Source organism: Fringilla coelebs (genome assembly GCF_963513975.1).
Source record: "Fringilla coelebs genome assembly, chromosome: 2".
NCBI lineage: Eukaryota > Metazoa > Chordata > Aves > Passeriformes > Fringillidae > Fringilla > Fringilla coelebs.
In genome coordinates this window covers 49,099,831-49,126,931 of record NC_140029.1, presented here as the reverse complement: position 1 = coordinate 49,126,931, position 27,101 = coordinate 49,099,831, and positions in this window count along the sequence as shown.

Sequence of the window (27,101 nt, the reverse complement as noted above, 5' to 3'; positions counted from 1 at the left end):
ACCAGACAATATCCATATTAAATATTCTAAATAATCATCCATACAAAAATACTTAAATACTTTTTGACATTAACATGTCAGGAAAAGGCACAGGAACTGGGGAATTTATTTTACAATTTTTACTATGAAGGCCTCAATCATTCTTCGAGGTTGCAATTCCTGCTGTCAATAAATTAATGTTTGTCACAGAAATTGTTAAAATTACAGTCCCAAGACTTTCTTTCAGAACTGAAACAGTGGTATATAATTACCATGATTGATAGACTTGTTTTATGAAATAAGAAACAGAAATCTAAAGCCAGAGTACTGAATTGCAAATATTATATAAATCATTATGAATTACAATTATAATAAATAATAATCCAGGTATTTGACTTTTTTATCTGCACAGCTGTAAATGCTATCAATCATAATGGCATCCATGTACTACTGTGAGCACAAGGAAGGAAATAATGATCAGCCACAAAACATGGGCTTTTCCAGCTGCAGAGCAGGGAAATGGCTGTATGCTATTTCTATAAACTTGGCCATGCAGGTGACAGCACTGTGCTGAGTGCACCTCTGGTACTGCCTGGCTTTCCTCTCTTGGTCCAGCAAATGCTCTCCTAGGAAACACATGGGAAGAGAATGGTTTGGTCATGGTGGTGAGAACTTTTACCGTGTACATCAGCCAGGAGGATGCTCTCAGCTAACTCCGCCTGCCCTACAGCCTCCTCTGAGTCCCATGGGATTCTCCTTTCTTTGCTCACAAAACAAACCTGATCATTTTCCACGCTGTTTATTTTGTTCTTAGCTGAAAAATTCTGAAACCATTTGTAAAGTATGAAACCAAAAGCATGAATCCAAGCAGCCTCACAGAAGGCTTTTCAAAAAGAACCAGCCTTCCAAAACCTTTGTGCTATACCTACCAACCTGGTATCCCATATTCCAAATTCTGACCAACTCTTCATCTGTTTTCTGACCAAAATATGGTCATATAGTATGCTAAAAGTTGTAATGGAGCTTTCCATAGCTACAAACCATTTCAAATACGAGTGATTTAAACCCATATCAAACTCAGATTTCCTCGGCCTTTGTGTTTGTACACAAACACGGAGTGTAACAAAATTAATTGAATACTTCCTTGGTATTAGCTGGAAAGCATACATAAGTACAAATATGGGGCTTTTTTCACTCTAAGTTAGATAAATGCTAGGACAGTATCATTGCAAGTAAGCCATACATTTAATAAATCTTAGATTATGAGCAGATGTGTGTTTGCTTTTTTCTTCTTTCATTTGCATCAAATTTTCTTTTATCTCATCATATTCAGGATGCCCTGTTCTGAAATTTATACAATTGAAATCTTTTCAGTTTTTTTGGAGATAAGTACATTTCATACCCATCCACCATAAAGCAATTTCAAAGAAAATCTTCCTACTTTTTGTAAATGCAAGTGTACTATTGCATATATCTAAATGCCTACACATATATTTCCTTACTGCCTACGGTTTTCTCAAACCATCTGATTAGAAATGGTTTCCATTTAAGATGCATTACATCTAGCAGAATTTATTACCTTACTTAGAGGCCCTAAAAAATGGGTTCTCTTGTCCTTTGCATATCCACTCACATACAACTCACATATCAAAAGAGCTTTTGGAGGAGTTCCAACAAACATAATGAATCAGGCTTCTCTTAAAACTTGGTTGAAAATGTCTCCTTTCTTACTGAAGAGAGCTAGAAGAAGGAAAGGAAATATCTCTTTTTCAGTAAACCAGAAGAGTTGCTCTCGGACGATCGCAGGGCTTTGTGACCCCGAGATGTGCTAAAAGTCTCTGTTTCAGCCTGCACATACAAAGGATGAGACAAAGCTCTTCAATTTTCAGTCTTGAAGTTGTTTATTGTATCTTATCTATAAAATTTTTCTCCTGCCCAGCCGAGGTCCGCTCAGCAGGACAGTTCCAGGCACTCTGCCTGCCCCTGGGGCAGTGTTATCTTTATATACTAAAAACTACATGTAACATGTTTTCAGTTATTTTCCAATACCTGTCTATGTTAGCCAGTGAGCTTCTACTCTAAACCAATCTAAAAGTGCCACCATCACCACTGAAGATGGAGGTAGAGAAGAAGAAGAAGAAAGGCTAGACACGCCCAAGTCCTTCCATCTTGTTCCCATAACCCTTATACTTAGAATCCCCAAACCTGCATTTGCACCCTGTGATAACTTTATTATTACACTATTTAAGTTGCTGTGGCTTTTAGATCTTCATGTAAAGCTGGCACTTTGCTCCACGTTCATAATCGAACCCACTGGTGTTCTGGGCTGTGTGCCAGGGTCTCTGAGCCCCCTGGCAGGAGTCCCGACAACTCCAGACTCCCAAAGGGATGTCCTGAGTTCTGACAAGTTGCTATCCACCCAACCTATGTGACTGACTCAGTGATGTGTTTGAAGGAGGTAGAATCTATCAGTTTCATGGCAATGTCTTAACAGCAGGCTCTATCCTGCCCCATGTCAAACCTGAAAGCAGTTCAAAGCTTTGGGAAGCAAGAAACTAGCAGAGAAAGTAACACTACAACATAGAAATGCCAAAAATTATTATTGAAGGTTCAAAATCTGGCTATTGTGCTCTGAGACTGGCATGATTTTACTTTCAGCAGTCAGGTAAGTATGAGTCTTGTTGAATAGTGACAGTGGTATCACTAAAAGTGCCATCACTTTAAAAAGTCCTTTGCATTCATACAAAGTTCATTGAAATAAATAATGTGAACCTATATTTTGAAGTGAACATTATGCAGATGGAAAGACCCTGAGCTTGAGCAGTGGGATTTGAGATGTCTTTTAGTTAAGTCGAGACACTTGCCTGCTAAGCATGCTGGCTGTTTTCAATTCCATTCTGACACATCTCCCTTTACTGTGACAGTGCAGATCATTCTCAGGAGACATTTTATTACATCATGTTACTTCTTCACATGACTTTTAGGCCTCTAAGTTCCTTCTATGGATTTGTCTTAAAATGATCATCTCTGGCCTTTTAGTGTGAATCATTTTATGGAAAATGAAAGTTAAGCATAATTGTGAAAGGAATAAAATTGGTTTTTGCCATTCTATTTCAAATACATTTGGTAATTGTATTGACAATCAGTTAAAGCAACAAAACCCAAGCTATTTCTAAAAACATATGGATATATTTCAATATAAGGCAAGACAGCCTGTGCTGAACAGAGGTGCCATGATACTGCTGTCAGAGATTCTGAGCTATGGGCTAAATGAAACCTCATTGAAGGACCTCAGTAATGAAACCTATTCTTGCTTGCTTTTCTACTGAAAATGCATTTCTGAGGAGGGGAAACTTTATTCACAGATATTTGTTTTTTGAGCTTATGGGTTATGGACTTTCTGAGCTTAGCACTAAGGGTTTGAGAGCCTGACCATGTGTCCTCCACAGCTCTGCCAGATGTGCTTTATGCTGGTCACAACCAGTAGAGAGAATTCTACTTCACAGAATCATACAATGGTTTGGGTTGGAAGGGACATTGAAGAAAATCTAGTTCCAAGCCCTCTGCCACAGAGAGGAACATCTTTCACTAGACCAGGTTGCTCAGAGTCCCATCCAACCTGGCCTTGAACAACTCCAGGGATGGAGCATTCACAGCTTCTCTGAGCAGTCTGTTCCAACGCCTCACCACCCACACAGCAAAGAATTCTTCCTCATATCTGCTATAAACCTCCTCTCTTTCAGTTTAACGCCATTTCCCTTGTCCTGTCACAGCAAGCCCCTGTACAAAGTCTCTCTCTCTCCATCTTTCTCACAGGCTCTCTTCAGGTCCTGATAAGTCACCCCTTCAGGCTGAACAATCCCAATTCTCTCAGCCTTTCCTCACGGGAGAGGTGTCCCACCTCTCTAAACATCTTGGTGCCCTCCTCTGGACTTGCTCCATCAGGTCCATGTCCTTCCTGTGCCAGGGACTTTGCTGGATCATGTCAAGCCTCTCATGTACCAGCACTCCCAAGTCTTTCTTGGCAGGACTGCTCTCCATCTGTTCCTTCCCCAGCCTGTGCTGGTACTGGTTGTTGCTCTAGTCCAGGTACAGCACCTTGCACTTGGTCTTATTGAACCTCATGAGGTTCCCACGGGCTCAGTTTTCGAGTTTGTCCAGGTCCCTCTGAATGCCACTCCATCCCTCCAGTGTGCCAACTGCACTGCTCAGCCTGGTGTCATCTGCAAATTTGCTGAGGGTGCACTTGAACTCTTTGTCTGTGTCACTAATGGAGATATTAAACAAGTTAAACAGTATGGGCCTCTCAGGGACACCGCTTGTTGTTGGTGTCTGTCAGGACTCTGAGCCGTTCACCACCACTCTCTAAATGCAATTTATTTCTATCCAAGATCTACTTACAATCTAGTTACTACCAAATGCAATGCAGGTTGGCCATGTATTTGTAAAGTCAGTTGCCTGGGCCTACATTTAATATTAGTGAAGCTCAGCACATTTTTAATTCTCTGAGCCATGCCAGACCCTTAGCATTCCTATGATTAAAGAACTAATGCATTGAAATGAATGTTTTATTTACAGCCCATTTTACCTACAAAATGTTTATTACAATACAGTGAAGACTTGCTTGGGTATCTTACAGAGTTAAGCATATCTTTGTTTTAGCATTTAATTTATGACATTGTAGAATTTCTGTCAAATATCACCAGGAAGATAATCTATTTTTCACTTAGCTCTATTACCTCATTGATAAGCCGTTGTCTGCCCCGTGACCTTGTAATGAGTGTGCTTAACTGTTGTCAGTCTGAACAGTTCTTTGAAGAGTAAAAGGAAGTGTCTAATTTGTACCTCACTGTTTATTAATCTGCTGTATTATTGTGTCCAACATCTTTCCAAAGTTTGTGATGTGTTGAGGTTTAACCCCAGCAGGCAGCTCACCCCAAACAGCTGCTCCCTCCCTGCCCCACCTGCAGGACGGGGCAGAGAATCAAAGGAGCAAAAGTGAGAAAACTCATGGGTTGAGGTGAGACAGTTTAACAGGTAAAGCAAAAGCCACACGTGCAAGGAAAGCACAGCAAGGAATTCATTCACTGCTTCCCATGGGCAGGCAGGTGCTCAGCCATCCCCAGGGAAGAGCACCCCAGGGAAGTGTTCAGCCATCCCCAGGGAAGCAGGGACTCATCACACAAAATGATGACTTGGGATGACCAATGACATCATTCCAAATGTTCCCTTTTTTCTTCTTTTCCCCCAGCTTTACATGCTGAGCATGACACCAGACAGTAAGGGATGTCCCCTGGGTCAGCTGGGATCAGCTGTCCCAGCTCTGTCCCTTCCCAACATCTCATGCACCACCAGCCCCCTGCCCAGCAACAACTAAAACATCATGTTATCAATCTTGCTTCCATCAGAAATCCAGAATATAGCCCCATTCCAGCTACTATGAAGAAAATGAGTTCTGTCCCATCCAAAACCAGCAAAAGATTTTAAATACAAAAGTCAAATCCCAATTTCACCATATTTGTTATGCCTCCCTGCAGGAGCTTCTGACTTTTTAAAGCCAGATCACATATTTGACTTTGCACTTGAGCTATAAATTTATCCAGGGTATTTCTTGCTGCAAAATCAGAATTGCCAGGTAATTGATTGGTCTTTTCCCACCTTTTTTATTAAATTTGATCAGGATTTGACATCCTAGACTCCTGTTTCTAAGGTACCTTTCTCTCAAATGAGTCTTACTGCCAATATGGGACAATGCAAATCCAAAGCCAAAGCAAGAAGGTTAGAGCTGGCAAGACATTAAAAAAAAATCAACAACCTTAAAGCTTCAAGAAATAAGACCTGAAATATTTATTCAGAAAATTGTGCCAACTTTTGAGCTTTTGCTCCTCAGTCAGAATTGTAGGTATAGGTGGCACCCACCCAGGAGCACTGACTTCTGTAGAATCAGAGCAGGCAAATGCAGCTGTGAGCCTGCTCTCCAAACACTCAGTAAAGCACCTCAGTTTCTGCGGGCTACATGAATATGCTGCTTCTAATGAGCACCATTTTTCAAAAAAAAATTTAGTTTCAGAAGGCTGAACATTTTCATATAAGCAGCAAAGACTCACACAGTGATCCTTGCTGCAAAGTTAGAAGTGCTTAAAATAAACCATGGGGGTTTTTAAAATAGAATTTTGAGACACTATAAATGCAGACAAATGGATCGTATTTCCTTAAAATCAGTTCCAATATTTAAATATACACTGCCAAGCTGTATCCTTTTCCTGGTTTTTCCTCATTTTTTAGTTTCTCTTTGCAACTCAACACCTTGGTAGGATATATAAGCTCATAGTATATTACTGTTTTCCTTTTGTAATAATTGTCAGTGATACATAATGTCAGTTTTAATTTCTTAAAAATAAAGAAATTATAACATTGATCTAATGTGTTTATTTGGGTTTTGGGTTTTTTTGGTAGAAAGGTAAAACATAAGTTAAGTGAAAAACTTATGTTTAGTTTAATCAAATAAATAATTTAAAAGAAGCTCTTGAAAGATACAGCATAGCTGTAGAGGTAAAGGTATGCATTGTATACCTTTAGGGATAATTGGTGAGGAATAATTAGGAATTATTCCTAATAATTTAGGAATAATTAGGTAAGGCTAATTAGGAATAATTTGGTGAGGCTTCTGAGAAACACAGGAGCAGTCTCCTGTACTGGATTTTTCAAATAATTTAAATAAAAGCAACAGTAATCTGTCGGTGGTGCCTCATCCAAAATAACTAATATATATGTTAAAATGACAGGTTCCATATCAAAAATGCAGTTCCAATCCAAATGTGTTCTTGGTTATAGATGAGTTATTATTGAGTAATTTACTTAACTTGCTGAAGACATTCTAATGAAAGCAGCTGTAAAGTGGTTTCATAGGATAGGGGCAGAAGTTGTGAGATAATGTGAGGCTTCCCATATTTCCTGTCAAGTCAGGGTCTCCCCCTCAGCACTACAGTGGGGTCAAGAGGTGAGAAAAATTTGTCCACATAAGAGATAAAATAGGTAAAAAACCATGTTTCAAACTGAAAACTCAGGGATTCAACTGATGGAACAAATTCTCTATAAGAAAGTTTTTCTGTCCAGTTTGAGATATATTTATGCATCAATATATATTGGTATATATTTTAAAAATTGCAGTGGACTTACCATTCCATTTCCATCCCAATTATTCTACGGAAGTTGAGCATGTTTGTGGTAGAGAGCAGCCTAGGAGACACAATCAGGGAGCAGAATCAGAGCCTCATTGTGCTGAACAACCAACAGATGAATCAAGCTGACAACTGAGAGGTGGCTATTTGCATTTGAAAACAGAGTGAAATGAATTTGCTACTCTGAGGTCCTAATCTTTCTACTTCTACTCCTGCAGGTAGCTTAGTTCAAGTCAATGGCATCACCTGCCTGAGTCAAACAAGCAGGATTTAGCTCTTCCTCAGTGCTGTGCATTAATTAAATGAGGGGCAGAGAGCACTGAAGCAGACATACAACAGGCTTGCCTTCAACTCCTTTGTGTTTGCCTGAGAGGAAGACAGACACTCAGAATTGCTGTTTTTCCTTCCAAAGGGCAGATTGTGCATGCTGCTCTTTTTATATTTTAGTCTTTCATCAGGAAGTCATGAAAGACAATGCACTTACCTCTACAAGGCTTGTTTGCACAGGAAAATTCACCGTGTATTTAGGGTGGGATATATTCAGACCAGTGTAGCAACCTAATACTGATACACCAGAAATGTCTCCATTTTAGACAGCACTTTTGTTCTGAAAGTATGAACATATCACATGTGGCTACACTGCTACACCTACAGAAGTCTTCACCCACTGCCTGGGATTATTTCCTATGCATCATTTTAAGTGTCCTCCTGCATATTTGTGGATGCTCTTGTTGAAATACTCAATTCCATATTTACACAAAGTGCTCCAACAATCCCCTCTAGCTGAGTTTATCACAGGCACCCACCATGCCTCCTGCCAATGTAATTCAGGGATTAACCCCCATCCAACAGGGAGTTTGGAATTGCCTATGACCACCATATAATCAGGGCAATTATCTGACCAGCCTTGACCTCTCTCCCCTGTGATGCTTGTTAGACCTTTCACTCCCATATCTCCAAAGCCACCACTTCCCTTCTGGCTAAGCACCAGAACTAACTCAGATCTTGTGACAGCAACAAGTTTTTCCAGAGAAGAAGGTTTCTAGGAAGGTGGTGGGATCCTATGGGGGTAAGAGATGAGAGAGGAGGATCTGTAAGGCTCTAAGGAAATGACAGGTAGGACCAATAGATAGCAGGAGAAAGGAGGTATGAGATCCTGTGAAAATGGACCTCCCTCATTCCTGTCTATGGCCACTGCTCTCCTTCAGACTTTTCTCATTCCTGTGGTGCCCTGGATAACCATGTTGCTTACCTCTTTTGACCCTCCAGAGTCTCTCATATTGTACAAAAAAGCAAAAGAGGCAAGGCTATTCCGTGGAAGAAGGAAAGGATGTAAAACACAGCAAAGTCAGAATGACACCATATAGGTGTAGGCATACATTCCTCAGGTGGAACAAAAGACTGTATAGGAAGAGACAAAATTTTCCAGTGTAGAGCAACTCCATGGCCATCTCAGGAACAGACAAAACAATCCTTCCTGCCATAAAATAGCTGCAGGATAATCTGTCCTGGAAAGCAGCTTTGTAGAGAAGGACCCGGGGGTCTGGGTGAACAGCACACTGCCCATGAGCCAGCAGTGTGCTCTTGTGGCCAGGAAGGCCAGTGCTATCCTGGGGTGGGTTAGAAAGAGCTTTGCCAGAAGGATGGAGGAGGTGATCCTGCCCCTCTACTCAGCCCTGGTGAGGCCAAATCTGGAGTACTGTGTCCATTTTGTGGCTCCCTGGTACAAGGAAGACAAGGAATGAGAAGAGGATCCAGTGGAGGGTTATTTTAGAGGATTGGAGCAATTTTGCTACGAGAGAGCTGGGCCTGTGTAGCAGGAAGAGATGACTGAGGAGGGGATTTTATCATTGTACACAAACACCTTAAGGGGAAGGGTTGAAAAGGTAGGGCCAGGTTCTTTTCAGTGGTGCTGTGACAGGACAAGGGGAAAGGGATGCACACTGAAACACGGGAAGTTCCATGTGAGTATGAGGACAAATTTCTTTACTCTGAGGGTGACAGAGCAGGGGAACAGGCTGCCCAGACAGGTTGTGGAGTCTCTTTTCTGGAGACATATGAACCAACTCCTGGTCACCATCGTGTGCAGCCTGCTCTAGGCAGACTGGCTTTAGCAGGGGGTTGGACCAGATGAACTCAGAGGTTCCTTCATCCCCAACCAGGGCTTGAAATATTCTGAGATACAGGAGAGCCAGTACCAGATCCTATTGAAACCACAGGGCAAGTGTCACTATAGGACAGGAAAGAGCACAGGTGCACACCACTGTTCCCAAGGTGAAGAGAAAAAGGGAAGTTCATTTTCTGACTCCAACATTTATAGTTTTCCAAAAGTGACAGTGGATTGGAGGGTGACAGTGCCACCTCTCCAATGACACTGGACAAACCAACAGTCCATCAAATTTCTCCTCCTCCATAAAAGAATGCAAAACAATGAGTTATTTACAGAAAGTGTGTGAGAAAGTTCGTTACAAAAATGTCAACATCAGAAGGCTTAGAAAATCTTAAAAAATCAAGACGACAGGCAAGAACTTCAAATGCAAAGATAAGAAAAGGGAAAAGAAGAAGAAAAGAGCAGCACCTTAGCTGACCTTTATTTATCTTCCCCACTCAATAATTTTCTCCTTGTTAATTTTTCCACTTCATCTGCAATGCCAACATAATATCCCCAAGACAAACTTCACACCTGCCAACACCATGATTGTCCCCATTACTGGCTCCTTTTAAATCTTGGGTTGGGAACAAGGGAAGAGAAAATTAGAACCATCAGTAAGTGTTTCTGGGATGTTTCCTTATCAGAGATGTAAATTGCATCATATCAGCCTACATGTAATATTCTTTATTAATTTTCAATGCTATAATAATTAGGCTAAAAGCAATAAGCTGGGACACCCAATGCTGTTATCTAATGTGATGTCTCAGCCCTGTTATTCTAACAAAAGGCAGGGCGAGAGATATTATGAGTCATTTTAAACCATTCTTAAATAGGAGAGGAAATAAAACACAGATTTTTTTTTGTCTTGCCTTTTTTGTAGTAAACAGCAGAGCAAATGTTCTTCCAACCTAAATGGGAATGTAAAATGAGTGCTGTATCATAGCAACAGCCAGAGGTTTGTCTCAATATTTGAATGATTACGAACATCTTTGTTAAGTGTGTAGTATGCTGCTATGTCATAAGGAAAACCTAGTAAATTACTGCTATAAAAGTGAGCTGTTGAAGCTGAGTATCTTAGATTCCTTAATGATGGTATTTATTTAGCACTGCAAGAGTGAATTCTTATTCCCAGGCATCCTTTATAATGACAGGAGACAGATCATAAGAAGATGAATAATAACTCCTGATTTACTGGGAGCAAAAACTCGCAGATGTATTTTGAAATTGTGCTTCACAATTTTCAAATCAATGTGCAAAGTAACCTTTTTCAGGAATAAGTTTTCGTGTCTACTGTTGAAACTGGGCGAATTGTCAATGAGCTGTAATGGGGAAAGCTTGTTTTATTGATTTTTGTGGCAAAAATAGCAGCTTTATTAGCATTTCATCTGTATTTGTCCAGAACAGGGGTTAGGTGGTAGGCTGGAGTTTGTTTTTTAAATGATTTCTTGCGCCAGGTTACTTAAGTCTGTTTTGTCCAGTTCTTAAATATTGTGTGTTGCAACCAAGCAACAGGACTAACGTTTTGAAAAGCACCTAACTGGGTTTTTACACCAGGGCTGTGGTCACAGAAAAATGCTCTGTTACAAAATGTGCCTTGCAAAGGCACTGCTGGCCAGGGGATTCACTCTGTAGCACCAGGGGATGAGAGCACCATGCACACCAGGAGAGGCATTTCTGTGATGTGTTTGTGTGTATGGAATCAGGGCTTTTGAGGGGGAAGCATAAAACCTCATCAAGTCAGAAAAAGAGCTGTTAGAGCTGCTGGTCAGCAAGACACGTGGGGGAAAGGTACCTTAAAACAGACAGCAACATGACCCTGCATGAAGTACTTGCATTAATCTAGGATCCAGAGTAATGAACCTAATTGGACAGCAGGCTTCATTTGTGTGCTGACACTCCCTGTCACAAGTTAGTTGTTTTATTCAGGGTAAAAAATATTCAGCAGGAAGAATTGAAAGTATTCTCTCTTTCCAGTACAACCTTCTTAGTGCCTGAAAAGTGGCAATGGTTATGAGGAACATGGAGAGTGCAGCTGAAATCATGTAACACAGCTCATTACCTTTCAGATGTACTTTAAGAAACAGGAATGGTTTTTGAGATGCCCCTTTAATCTGTAGGAATCAGTAAATATTTCCCAGTGGTGAATCCTGACTGGAAGGAGGCATTTGTTCCAGCTGTGACCACACCTCTGCTTGTTCTACTCAAAGAACTGCCAGACAAGGTTATTGTTCTTCAGTGGGAAGTTTGGAGGAAGAAAAAGCATCCCCATTCTTTAGTCCCAGCAGGTTAATCAGTTTTCCCTAAAACTTCATGACAACTGGTACTCTGACCACATCAGATTAATTAGGGCTTGGCAGCATCCCCAAGGTTAGCCCATGAACACCAGTGTAGGAAGGGAACCTCACCACTTCATCCCATTTTGGTGCTGAGTGCCAGTCTCTAAATTCTAGTCTATGGATATGTTTGTTTTGTGAAATACTGATTGCTGATTTTGGGGATTTATTTGCCTTGGCATGAACTGGCTGCTCAAGGTTGGCTTTCTCAGTGGCAAATGTGTTTTGTTTTTTCTTTTTTTTTTTTTTTCTGGAGCTACAGTATTTTGATCTGATTCTAAACGAAAAAATGTTGACTTTGCTAATGATGTGGGCCAAAGTCATCTAATACACTCCTTTATAGAAGCTCTGACAACTGCAGAGAGAATGTAGGAAAAGATAATAGAGAGGCTCAATAGGATATGCATGGAATATCTTAATTTTGCTACAAGCTGGGCTAATTAACTCTAATTCCTTTTAATGAAAGGGTGATAAATAAAGCTATATTGAAGCTCTTGTCTCTTATCCTTTCTTTGCTTCAGCACTGGTATTACTCTACTGTCTTTCTCCCCTAATTTCTGTAACTGTATGAGAAGAATCTGGCCCTTTCATTTTAAGGAAGAAATCTTTGAAATCAGAACTCTACTCTGGCACTAAAAACTACTGCAGAGTACAAAAGACAACAATCTCCCTTAGCTGGTTTCAGGAGGTATCTGAAGATATTACCCCTCCATGGAAACAGCTTGTCTGCACTGTAACATTGCTTTTTTTGGAAAAATGGGTACGTTCATTTTCCTGAACATGAAAATTTGACATGTTTCAGTCAAGTTTCTTTACCCTGTAACCATCCTCTCCCCTCAAATTGCTATCGTAGAGGTAGATTTTTCTTTAAATTAAAATTTGACTTTCAGAGCGCCCCTCTATTGTGTAATAGCAATGGATAATGGCCTGTAGTCCTTTGTCACTGAAAAATACATGCTTTCTGCTGAAAAGATGCATTTTTCTTGTCCTTGGTCTCTCTTCCCAGCCTCTTTGAAATCTGAGAAATGATGCAGCAGATGCTGAGCTGCAAACTAGAAGACACATATGATTTAAGTGTCAGTTGCCTGGTTTTTTTTTGCCTGGTTCTTTTAGTTCACTATGATAGAAGAGTGCAACTGTGCAAATTAAAATAGAAATCTTAAAAGGATTACAATTTTTATTTCTTCTTTTTTTTTCCCAGCTATTTTTAAATTTTCAAACCTATATATTCTTTGTCAAATAAAATCAATATTTATCTTATTATACTTTTTTACACGCTAATTTTATCATTTCCAGGGGCAACTACAGAAGAAATAAACACAAACAACCAGTGTGTTCCATGTTTGTTTTCTATTTATTACTGTGTCACGGGCAAAATGTTTGGGAGGATAAACTCATCGTCATATTTTTGCTCTGTTAAATTGGCCAATTCTTGGTTCTGTTCACAACAGCCTCAACAGATTCCAGGGAGACAAAAGGGTTGGTGGGCTACATTCTACCTCTTTTCCACATGGGAATTTGGGAATGAGGTGGGGTTTTATAGTGGATGACATCACCTCTATACCAGCACAATGATCATATGTATTGTTTAACCATGGGCCATTAGCTATTGCTTGGGAATGTTTTAAATATTAATATCCTGGACAGCACTGCTGTATGGGCTTTCTTGAAACTCACCCTTCTATATAAGGAGTAATATATAAAGGATTCAAAATAAATAATTTGGCTGTGCTACAGCTAACCAGGGTATGTTGTATAAGGGAAGCTTCTTGTACTGTTGTGTACTTTGATGATTGCCTTTCCTTTTAATCTGCTCTCCTAAAACTGCCACAATCACTACAATCACTACACCAATTTGGTTTCAGTGTCACGACTCAGTCCTATAGCTCAAAAGAGAGAGTCCAAGGAATGATGATTTATAAAGCTGAAAATTCATTTGAATGTTTACCAAAAAACACTTTGTAGCCTTTGCACTTGCTGCTTTCCTATTTCAGATTCTGTTTTAGGGTACTTATCCAACCTGAATGCATTAAGGTCAGACTATTTTTCCCATCTAATTCACCTTTTCAAATTTGGAGCAGACTCCAGAAATGAGCAGCCCAACAGTATATCTTATTAATATCAGAAAAGGCCATGCCTGAAGGGATTGCAAAGATCAATGAGGGAGCTTTGGAGAGATGACTGACATAAACATTTCAGCTATGGGAAGGAATGGAGCTATTGAAGAGGGAAAAAATCAGACTAAGGAACCAGAGACCTCTAAAACAAAAGGTTTGGCTCCAATTCTATTGAAGATACATTAAAGTCATGATTTTTCTGTAAGCTACAAAGAAAGCTTAGGTTTCAGTTCGTTACTTTGTTAATAAAAGTCAGTCCTCCACATATAAATAATAAAATGTTTTAAGAAAGATGAAATATTTTGCAATATTTTGGTGTTCTCTTGAGGCATTCTCACATCCTCCGTGCATAGATTGATTTTTCCCTCCCTTTTTCTACCCATCACCTGATAGTTTTATCCATTGGATGGATTAGAGTTTATGTTGCTGTGATGGTTAATCACTTGTAAAGGATAAAAATATCACAGTGGAGCTGGATGAGTTAAATTTAACCGGTGTGTAACTGGCAGGCATATACAGGATAAGCACTTTTATTACGTACTTCTCAGCACCACTCCGTTCACAGCGTGCTCCACAAATATTGGCAAGGAAATATGTCATGTGCCAGGGAATGAGTAAGAGAGATTTGTGTGAAATATGGATGCCAAGAATGTCTAATTATAGCTCATGAAAGACCAAACAATAGCCAATAACAAAAACCAGCAGAATCATTCCCTCAAACCAAAGGTGGATTAATGATTTTTGCAGACAACTAGACAATACCCACAGCCACCAAAATTCCTATGTGGTCAAGAAGCCATGGGTAAAGAAGTGGCCTAGATCTGTGGAAAAGAGGTTCCTGTCATGACAGAATGCAGGGTGAAATAATCTTTACTTGTACAAAAGGCACTCCAGCATCTTAAATATAAAACTGTGTGTTAAGCTATGTTGGAATCGGGGAACGAGCAGCTTTTTCCCAGCTAGAAAAAATAAATCTGACTTGTACTTCCAACATTCAAAATAAGGCAGCAGATGGAGTTGCTAGGAGACAGAAGGCAAAGAACAAGAGCATGAATGTGCTCTAGTGTCTCTACACAATAGCAAAGAGTATATGAAATGAGCTGGAGCTTTAGATCTCACCATCAGCTATGACTGTTACAAGTGATGAAATGCAGTCTTTGTGCTAACCAGAATGCTTAATCTGAACAATTTTAATAAGGAGATCTATGAGAATTGTATTATGTGATATTTAATGCTGCTCCACAGGCAATCCTTGTAACACAGAATTACAGTATAATTCAGATAGGAGGGACCTTGGGAGGTCCAGCCCAACCTCCTGCTGAAGTCATGACCAGCTCTGAGGTCAGGCCGGGATGCTCAGGGATTTATCCAGTCATCTCTTCCATGAATGGAGATGGTGTAACCTCTCAGCACAACCTGCTCCTCCTGGCAGTGCTCATGGGAAAAAAGGTTTTCCTCATATCCTCTCTGAACCCCTCTTGTATTAATTTGTTAATTAATTCAAGCTGACTGCTGCCTCTCAGCCTCACACCTCTCACTGTGGCTCCATCTCCTTAGTGACATCCCTGCAGCTACTGGGGGCTTCTGTCATGTCCCTCCAAAGCCATCTCTTCTCCTGACTGAGCAAGCCCCAGTCCCACAGCCTCGCTTCATGGGACAAACGGTCCAGCCACAATCATCCTGGCTGCCCTGCTGGATTCTTATTCATGTGACCTAAGCAATGTTGGCTTTTCTCCTGCTAATACAGCTCTGGATGATGTCAGCCATCTTCAGCATCTTCTGCCAAGGTGCACTGCTGGCTCGTGTGTGGCTCATGCCTAATTTTGAACCCACCAACACAGGAGGTCAGCAGGATCCTGCTGCCATTCCAGGATTTTTGTTGACTGGCCAATATGAGTACAAAGAGAAAGTGCAAGGTAGAAAGAGTAATAGGGTCATGTGCAATGTTGATGAAACGTGAAGTGAAAGTAAAGCCTGTCTGAGAAGATGTCTTGGGAAAGATGAAATGGATGAGGAATGAAAGACGTGTCCGTAGGCTTTGACTATAGCACACTTAGACTACGAAAGATTTTGTACCAAACAATTTTCTTGTAGAAGAATCTCAGGTAATTTCACCACCGCTGAATAAGAAACCATCATGAAAAGGGCTTTGTTGAATAGATTAGAGAACAAGTTTAGAATATAACTATTAAAATACCCAATGAATGCTTAAGTTCTTCATAAACTTTTTATGATCATTCTATTTGGTGAAAAAAAGAAAAAATCCATCCAGTTATAGAAAAATACTTATATTTAATAATAAATATATGAAGAAAAGAGTCTATAGTATTATGAGGTCATCAGATTTTCAGACATACGTCTGTAGAACAAAGAAATATGATGAGCAATATCTAAATCAGTAGTTATTTGGTTCTATGAGTGGAGAAAAATTGCTGAAGAAAAAAGTTTGCTGGAAAAAAAACATTGGGTAAAAGGCAGAAAGTAGTATAGCTCTTATGTGAATTTTAATAAACTACTTGAATAACTATCAGTGATTAATATAAATATTTATTCCAAAAGCAATTTTCAATAAATTGTCACTTTATTTGAGTAATAACTCATACAACTACAAAGATTGCCACTTTTGAGCAATTTGTTGAATGTAGATGATGTAGAACTCTGCTTGTCCTGTGTAGAGTTCAGAGTTATCATTCTAATCATAGCTGTTAATGATCAAAGAAAATCCCCAAGCTTGAACTGTGTGTTTGGGTTCTTATGCAATAGGTTGCAGGTAATCACAGAGCTGACAAAAAGAAAAGGAAAAAAACCCAAACCACCAAAAACCCAAGTAAAAATAAAAGTAGATAAAAATAACAAAATTGTTTAGAGATCCTAGAAAATGCAGATAATAAAGCATCTGGACAGAACCACAAGAAGGACAGAAAATAGAAACAGACATTGGGGTGAAAGTGGACAATGGATCTGGGAGGAGTCACCAAACAAGAAAAAGTAGGGTGTGCATGCAGGAGTCTGTACACAGCACAAGGCCCCAGGGCAACGCTGGTTAACCAAACCTGATCTACAGCATTCAGTACTGGCTCTATCAGTGGTTAAAATAAAAACAAACAACAACCCCCCCAAAAATAGGCAAGTAAGTAGAGTAAGTAGGGCATTCAGTGTGTGACTGGCTGACACAAGCTCTCAAGCTGAGACTTAGCAGGAAATGAGCTCCAAATAAGCTTCAGTAGTTGGCATGACCAGACTTTTCTCAGTTGCAGCTTCTCTGGTTTGGCTTGCACACAACCTCTGTCTGAAAGGATTCAGCAGGGAAAGGACGATTGTGTCTGTGCTGGTCCCACCACCTGCTCTAAGGATGGATTCCCACTTCTTCAGTCAGTGAATTGTGTTCTACAGCTTGCTGCACGCCCCCTCGAGCAGCCTGGCCCTATCTATAGCGCTAGGATATGACAGATGCAGCAGCTATCCCTTGCAGCCACTTACTCCCAGGCATCTTAAACACTGGTGTATTTGTGCAGGATGCCAAGGGTGTGTTTGCATAAGGAGCTGTGTATTATGACAGCTCACTGCCTGCTAGGAAGGGGTTTGAAGGCTGGGCCAGGTGGAGGTAGGTGATGGGAGCTGGCTTGCTTCCACCCATAATGCTCATTGGAGCAGGCCCTGAGATGGTTTTATCACTGAGTCATTTCCAGGTTTTAGCTGGGTGAATACCAAGTTGCTCCATGAAGGATCCAGCATGTGCACGTGGGCAACAGGAGCAGGCCCAACTGACAGCTCAGATATACCAGAACTCATGTTTGCCAGGTACTTTAACTCAGTCTTACCACCTGGCAAGCCTTCAAAGTGAAAACAGACACAACTCATCTAGGAAAGCAAATGTTCACAGTCTTCACTGCAGTATGGAAACCTTCTTTCTGCTAATTTTCAAGTCTCCTCATCCAGAGTACTATAAATATTTACAATATTTTCCCATGTGCCTATAGAATGTAAATATCAAACTTGTAGAGAAATCATTAAGATTCAGACCCAGGACATGCTTTTTTAATACCAGTATAAAAATAAATAGCTGATAATATCCCTTATTTTATTATCCAGGGACATTATATCTGTGTTTTAAAAGGCAGAAATTCTAGGGTGAAATTAGATAAGAAAAAACATTAACTGAGTGGTGAGAACACTTTGTATGCTTTGTGAATGGAGCAAGCTCCCTAAGTGCTCAACAGAAGGTTCACCAAGTCAGATTTGAGGGGAAGAACAAGGCTCTGCACTTTCTTTGTGTCTTAGCTGAAGGAAAGGTAGGAGGGAGCAGAAAGCAAAGGATGGGCAAAAACTTCCCTCATTGCGCTGTGGTTCAAGAGTTCCTTGATGCCTTTGCAGCCTTGCAAAGGTGATGTAGATTTTCCATTCCTTTCCCAAGGGTAATAGTGGTTCACTGCATTGAAAGACAGGCTGGCTAGCACTTCATGTATGGCACCACCAAGCCAAGTACAGCATCTGAATTGGCACAGCATGTGCTCTGTCTTTCTGTGTCTTGCTGCTTTTTACAAAGCCTTTTCCTACTTGTGATGTACTACTAAAAGTCTCCTCCTGAAGAGAGGCTTTTTTTCCTTCAGGGTGGGCACACTCTTAATTTTAAAAGTTGAAATCATAACATGGAGTTGTTCTCTTTGCTTTTTCCTTCATATTTTCAGGTCATGCTCAAGTATTGAAAAATTAGGATTCAGATCACTTCTCTGCTGATGGAGAGCTGAACTCCACCTTCTTCACATCGTAGATGAATCCTTTTTCTACCAGTCGGCTTTGGGTTCAGATGCTCCTTTCCTTCTGTTTCTGGAGCTGTGGCACTACATAATTCTGCCATTTATTCATTTCTCAGCATGACTTGTAGCCCCATAGTAAGATTACCATTTCAGAGAAGGGAGATGTGGATTTGAGTGTCCATCAGGTTCAGGACCAAAGGTGGAATACGTTCCCGGTCCTGGTGAGTGTCCTAATGTTTGTATAATTTGACACAGAGTGGGTAACATCACATCATCTTTGCCTTTAGAGGTACGCAAAGAAAAATTACAAAGTCCATTTGCTATTTTTATGGAACCTCACTTTATTGCAGTTTGTCTTGTTTTTAGATCATGTACTGGACTGGGATCTTTGTGGAGGTGAAGCAGATGGAAGGCATCAGGTTATGGTTGGTGTGACACTTGGGATATGTGTAAATCGATCCTGATAGAGCAAATAATACCAAACAAGGTGATTGGTGAGTCTGTGGGATTTTGGGAGTAGGGCACATAAATCAGACTTCTTCTTGCAATGTTGGATGCTGAGCCCCATATTCATTCCCAATACTGCTTTCACCCCAGGCCCTTTTAGGTAGAAAGGAAATGGATCAGCTCTGGAGGAAGCCTCTGTTCGTCTTTCTCTTCACATGCACATCCCTGGTGTGTCTGTGGCACTTGGCAGGTTGTAGTCTGTCATCATTCCACAACTTGGCTTCCTGTGGTGTGAAATCATTAGCTGATTTAGACTTGTCAGGATTAGCTCTGCCCCGTGGTGCAGTGGGAAGACATCCCTGTAGAGATGAGTTCAAAAGCAGTGCTGCCACCTAGACAGCAGATGCCACATCAAGTGGCACTGGCAAATTAGGACACAGACTTTTCTCTCCTCTGACCATCTTAGCAAAACTTTCAAGGTATCTCCATTATATTGTCAATTTCTTGCTGGAAACAAAATTTGCTTGAGGGCCCCTACATTCCTTAAACTTGTGTATTCTGTGTGTTGTTATAAATTGTTATATGGGTGTGGCAGTTTAATGAAGATGTGGTAAGGAGGTAATGGGTGAAACAACTATTTCATAAGGCAGTAAGAAATGCTGTAAGATGATCTCCTGTCTTTCATTAGAATCTAGTGTGTTATTTATCAGTGAAAATGCCATTGCAGAACAGGTTCAGACAGGAAATGAAACTTCAGCAAAAGTAGATGGCAGATAAAATCAGCATTCAATTCAGCTCACTCTATGTAAAAGGAACATACCTATATCATTTTGGGCTCAGGGACATGCAAAATCTTTGCTGGTTTGGGGTTTAAATTAACACCTATCTAAAACAGCTGTTAATGTGCTTTAGTGGTTCCATGTACTAAAACTAAATTTATCTTCTAATTAAATGAGATAGCCAAAACCTAGCATTTAATCTATCTTAATGAATTCCTAAAGAAGGGGTAGTGTTTAATAGCCTCTTTTGACTTTGTTGTATTAAGAATGATAAAGGAAAGGAATTTAAAACTGGGGAGTCTAAATGAGGAAATGATTTTTTTTCCATTTACAAGAGCAATTGAAATAATCCTTATTTGTTTCAAAGTAACTTTAAAGGTGATAAAAACAGGTTTTTAACCTTGGCAATTGGATAATCTCAGAAAGGGGTAATGATATAAAATTACCACTCTCTCCTCCAACACAAAGCAATTATTAAAATTTGTCAATCTGTCTAGGCATTTCATCTGACTTCTTACTGCAGAGGCAGTGAACCTTACCAGTAAATTCAAATTAATAAAGCAGGCTTATTTTTGCTACTGAACTTGATGGTCAAGGTTGTCTACAGATAGAAAAACCATTTGAAAAGATTATAAAGCATGGTGATTTAGTACATGTGCACTTGCTCCTTTCCATTCAGCTTGATTAGCCTTTATACCTCACAGTAGTTTGTCTAAAAGAATTGGCAAATTTGAGGGAGTTTACTCAGCATTTTGAATTTATAACAAAAGCCCATGACATGGAAAGTCTTGGTTTGCTGTAATGCCAACAGCTCCCAAAGCCCTGAAATATAGTTGACCGATACAAAGAAGGACAAAGATACAAAGAAGGACAAAGCCAATTTGGATCCTGAAAATATTGAACACATCTGCAAACACTGAGAAATAAAAAAAGAAAATCATTGGACTTTTAATGTCATAAATGTGCTGGGAGGAGTCTGTTTCCCCCTGCTCCTCTGAACAGCACATCCATTCACTCCATCGGCTTTCTTCCCTACTCAAATCAACATTTCTGTTCTACAGGATATAAGCTGTTTTTCCCCTCTCTGGCTCTCCTGGCTCTTCCACAAGTGTTATTAATGTTGGGAGTCATGCTGATTTCATCCCATTCCTAGTAGTAAACACCACAGATTTTGTCTCATCAACACAGGGCTATCCCTGTACTTGCAAGTATAGCAGTGCCAGGATCCTTGCTTCAATCCTCTCTGGCCAGCTGGCATGGACTATTCTTGTTCTTACAAGTGAAGGCTCATAAACAAGTTTGCTACATCCCAGCTAACTATTGGGAAATAGTGCATGGATTTTTCTAACTCTGGGGCTAAGCTGAGGATCTGTTTGGGAACTGGTCAGGGCCTCATACCAGGGACAGTTTTACTTCTTTAACAGTAGAGAAGGCAAAAGCACAATGTCAGCCTCGGTCTGCCAATATAAACATAACCAGGTGGGCTTCTTTATAAGATCTTCCTGGATCTCTTTCTGGATCCAAAGTCTCCTCTGGAGCTGGTGGGAAACCTTCACGTCCCTGCTCCCAGCCCAGGCAGTAACAATACAAGCGTAGGGGGACCCCCTCAAAAATATTTCTTCAGTATCCTTGTCCTGACTGTGAAAAAGGGAGGGAAGTTGCCTTTTGTTGTACAGTGACAGTGTTACTTCTTTTTTACAGACAGTGGCTTTATTGTCTGTCCCTTTTGGGAAATAAAAAATTTCTCAGGGGTCAGAGTCTGAAAATTTTTCAGAAGGGAAAACAGCACAGCAAAGAGGATAATTTTTAGAAGATTCATTTCACCTAACACCTTCAACAATCTGGTAAAATTTTACATGTTTACTAGTAAAAGATATTATTTCTTTCTTTCAGAAAAAGCAGGTTAACAGCCTGATATTTCCAACCCAATGCAAAGAGAGCATTATGAGAGCTGAGGTGGAACATAAGTCCCACGCAAATCTGACTCTCTGAGATTTATTTCTGTAAACTGACAGCCACAAACTCCAAATAATGAAACTGAAGTGTAAAAAAAAATTCCTCTATTACAGAATATCTTGCATAATATTAAGCTTTAAAGATTTCAATTTCTAATTTTATCATAGCTTCTTTTTTTTTAATTTTCAGCACAGAGCAAGAAGGGCAGAGTTGCCACATCCTTGCATCTTGTGATGTGGTACGTAAGTCAGCTGAGTCCTAGTGTGAAAAAGAAAACAAAGCGTTTCTAGTTTGCCCCAAACACTTCTTTTAATTGTAGTACATTTAATTCATCATGAGTCTGTCAGATTTCAGGCAACAGAATAAACAGGCTTTCTGAGATGCTGATTGCTCCAAGCGTGACTTTTTTTTATATTGGAACAGTTTTTAGTTCTGTTTGTTTGCTCCACAGTATTTTCCTCAGTGTTGTTTTTATGCTGAACTGAGACTTGGCAATGTTTTCCATTGGAATGTAACACTGTCATCATGTAAGGTCAAAAGGGAAAATGCCAGTCGGTGTTTCCCAGTGATTGTACACATGTAACATTATTTCCTTTCATTGAACTCAGCTTTTATTTCTGAGAAATAACTGTTATTTTAGCTTGCATCACTGCAGATATTATTAGTCACAAACCTATGCAGCTATTTATGTCTTATGTTCAATAGTCAAAGAAATCTTCCTTCCTTCCTTCCTTCCTTCCTTCCTTCCTTCCTTCCTTCCTTCCTTCCTTCCTTCCTTCCTTCCTTCCTTCCTTCCTTCCTTCCTTCCTTCCTTCCTTCCTTCCTTCCTTCCTTCCTTCCTTCCTTCCTTCCTTCCTTCCTTCCTTCCTTCCTTCCTTCCTTCCTTCCTTCCTTCCTTCCTTCCTTCCTTCCTTCCTTCCTTCCTTCCTTCCTTCCTTCCTTCCTTCCTTCCTTCCTTCCTTCCTTCCTTCCTTCCTTCCTTCCTTCCTTCCTTCCTTCCTTCCTTCCTTCCTTCCTTCCTTCCTTCCTTCCTTCCTTCCTTCCTTCCTTCCTTCCTTCCTTCCTTCCTTCCTTCCTTCCTTCCTTCCTTCCTTCCTTCCTTCCTTCCTTCCTTCCTTCCTTCCTTCCTTCCTTCCTTCCTTCCTTCCTTCCTTCCTTCCTTCCTTCCTTCCTTCCTTCCTTCCTTCCTTCCTTCCTTCCTTCCTTCCTTCCTTCCTTCCTTCCTTCCTTCCTTCCTTCCTTCCTTCCTTCCTTCCTTCCTTCCTTCCTTCCTTCCTTCCTTCCTTCCTTCCTTCCTTCCTTCCTTCCCTCCTTCCCTCCTTCCCTCCTTCCCTCCTTCCCTCCTTCCCTCCTTCCCTCCTTCCCTCCTTCCCTCCCTCCCTCCCTCCCTCCCTCCCTCCCTCCCTCCCTCCCTTCCAAAATAGACATGGAAAATTCTTTCTTTTCTCTGTAAACTCTTTAAGGAGTATCTGTATACAAGTCTATTATAGTCTCTGCTAGAATCCCTCCAAGTAGTGTTTAGAAGCTTTTAGAGAAGGAGAGGATGGGATTCATTCATTCTTTTATTTAGTTTGAATTGCAGCTTTTGAATGACAGAAATGCAATGCCCATTACCTTGGAGATGGACACATCTGCAAATCTGTTAAATAACAGAGTATTGCTTGCACAAGCTGTAATTTAAAGGTTGAAAAACCTTGCATCATCCCTGAAATATAAAACCACAGATGCTCAGTTTCCCAACACTGCATTTTACAAAGCTCTGAGCCAACTCCTTAAGTAAGTCCTTATGTAGTCCTGTTCAGTCCTTTTGAAGAGAAATTAAGGATATCTTTTTTATTTCAGTATGAATTCTTCTGAATAGAGACAAATTAAGAATATAACTCTTTTGTTCTGTTTGATTGCTGGAATGTCAGTGGGAAATGAATCTTCTTCATTACAAAATAATTTCCTTTTCACACATGACCTTGTCTGAGTATATTTTTAAGCACTTTGCACTTACCTAGTGCTATATTACCAGAGGTCTCTAGCTGCAACAGCCTGTGGGTTTATATCAGAGGTGAGATGTCATAGGACTCTAACTCTCTATGATAATTGTGAGGGTATTAATTATTTCTGAAATGTCCTTTAAATCCCATTAGAGACGGAGGTCCAGCAACAAAATCGAGTCACACATCTCAGTTCTTGATAAATGATATTGATGTGATTACTCCTGGTGTTCAAACTCTTGCAAGCCAAGCAACTTTGCTGCAGGAATGTCATTAACCCCAAATAAAGGGGGCTTGATTGTTTCTATTATGTTAAGGTATCGTGTTTATACCAAGCAAACTCTGCAGTGAGTTTCAGTGAAGCACAATGCACTTAGGATGGGCAGCTATGGCCCAGTAAATATCCCTGTAAGCACACCAGCTCTGGTCCTACAAGCACTAGATGTGTGTTAGCATGGCAGTGGCCCAGGGTGAGCATTCCCACCTCCGAGGAAGGGCTAATTCCCAAAGTGTAGTGCCACATTGAAACTGCATTGTATTGCCATTAGGCTAAAGCAAGCTGCAATATCATCACACAGCGATGCATTTCAGACACATGCACACCCAGATACGTGCAGTACACAGAAACTGCTCATCTCCAAAAGTGTATTTACACTACAACGTTGGTGAACCTTGTGTTTATCCCAGGTTCCAGCACCTTGCATTGCAGATGTGTTATTTTAGTCTGATGTGGAGCAGGGTGGTACCAGCAGGGGGATGGGAGATGTAACTGTGAGCTGTTTTGCACTGGAGTCCATATTATAGATAATAGATATATTATATACCTGTACATACTCCACCCCTGCAATACAGGAGCCTTCAGGCTTTGATTGGTGTAAGGAAGACAGAAAAACTGTGTCCACCCCACATTATAAAGAAGCTGTCCTTTGTTTGAAAGATTCCTGGGTCAAACACCAATTTCTGCATGATGTGGCCATTTGAATTTTCTCTCCTCTGCCAAAAAGAATCAACTTTTTATTTAGGTACCAGTTCAAGGTGGGTGACTAGAAATTCCTTGACTACTGAACAACGTACAAATGGAATACAAATAACTTTGACTGATTTGGATGGCAAAAGCCTCTGACTTCTGAAATTTAGCTTAAAACTGGAAAGCAGCTTCTCTGTTGCTACACTTTGCAGTGAAGTCATAATTGTGTGTTTGACATTAGTCTGTTGCCATGGATAGTAGGAATCAGGGTAGGATGTGATGACATTAAAAGGTCACTTCAATCTCTAATAGCTATGGTTCTGGAAATGACTAATGGCATTGTGCTGCTACAAATGTAGAGCTGGAGCAACATGATGAACTGTAACTGACTCTTGTATAAGCATAAATACCTCTGAGATTTAGAAGAAAGGATGACAGAGCCCAATTAAAAAGTGAATGGTTTATTTTTCATCTTGTTCCTTTCATCTTGCTTACCTGGTCATTGGAGAGGATCATTTCTTTGGTAGAAAAATGTAACAGCAAAATGGGTGCATCAATAAATGTTATTTCTGGTATAAATCTATTATTGTATTTAAACAATTAACTCTGGATAATTATTTACAGGGGATGTTCTTGGACCAATAAAGTCACTATTTTGGTATCTCAGAAATTTCAAGACTCTTTAAAGATGTGGCTCTTCTCATCTGATCATGGGAAATAAGGGATAATGTTTATTTTCAGAAGGACATATTTGAAGTGTCTAACTGAAACCACAGAGTTCCTGCTTGATTTGGAAGAGTTGGGCTTGATCTGGCAGAAGAACATGACCGAGTCATTCTGAATTGTTAACACAGTCCTGGTGATTATGTCAGAAAATCTTTCGGGGCTGGGAAAGAGATGGAGCACAGATTTCTACTACAGCAAAAACTGTTAAAACAAAAATAAACTCAGAATATGTAAATTGTGAAGGCTGTTTTGTAGAACTTCTGTGATGCTCTAATAAAGTCTTTATTTACTCATGCAGTTCATCAAGAAATTAAAAAAAAAATAAAACAATATATATAAAAAAATCAAAGATGAAGTTTTTCCACCATCCCTCTCTCTTTTGTTTTATATTTTCTTCCACTTCCTTTCCCTTCTCTTCTATTCCCTTTCTCCATCCTTCGCTTCCTCCCTTCTTTCCTTCCTTCCCTAAATTTTTAAAAGTGAAGGCATTCTATAAGCTGTCCTTCTGTTAAGCTGGCTGTTTTACCACTTAGTTGTGTAACCTGCAGTGTATTTATTTATCATTCAGCATTGCCACATGTTTCATTGCACATTTTGCATTCCTGAGAGCTGTTTGTAGGTGGTTTCCTGTGTTTGCAAATCTGGGCAATCCAGCCCAAGCTGTTATTCCCTGCTGCTGAGAAGAGGGTGAATCTCCTGGCCATTTGCAGAGGCAGTTGCACTTTGCCTGCAGCAGGAGAATAACCAAAGGAAGAGTAAATCCTTTCTTTAATCTCGAGTGCAGAGGTAATTTTTTCTCCAGTATTAAGTTTCCTTCTGAGGGTGCACAACTGCACCATTGGAGCATCTGTCTTGTGTCTTGGCACATGCTAGAGATGATCAAAGCACCAGCTTTCGTTAAAGAAATAGAAAAGCAGGGTTGCAGAACATCCAGGGATGGGTATAAAACCACAAAGCAAGGAAGAATCACAAGAGCCAAACTATATTAAATGCAGTTTTTTTCAGCATTTGCCAGTGTGCAAAATGACAAGGTAGGTCTGGTGTCACAGTTCTGAAATAGTTTAGTCACTTGTATAGAATTTGGGCATGTAGATTTATTTTGTGTCCATTTTTCAGTTCTATAGATAATCAGTCCATCCATTAAAATAATGTTGCTATTTTCCATGGCAGTGAGAAGCAACATTTTTTTACCAATATTTTTTGTTTCTTATGAGACAAATTTAAACTCTGCTATTAAATGACAATGAATAAACCTAGGCATCTGTTCATGATAAAAAGATTCTCAAAATGAAGCTGATTCCATTCATATTCATACTACTTTAATACAAACATAACAGTGAATCAAGCAGGGAATTTCCATAGTATTTCTATAATTCACGAATTAGCTTCATGCCATTACTATGAAGAAGGCAGACATCCTCAATACACAAATAATCATTGAAATACATATTTTAGGTGCCTGGCTCTTTTCAGGAACTTGAGCTCTCAAGTATTGCTTGTGAGTAATCACCAGTATCAGTAATCTCCACAAGATTTATTAATGCCTTGCTAAAAAGCGCTGATGTAACTGTCCAGCACTGTTTTCCTTTTCATATAGGGAGATGAAAATCCCAAGCTCTGTCATCATCAGCTGGCTTACATCCAGTAACTTGAAATGAATTTAAGTGATCAAGAACTGGGCGTGAACTTCTCTTAAATATCAGGAGAGCAGGTAATAAAATA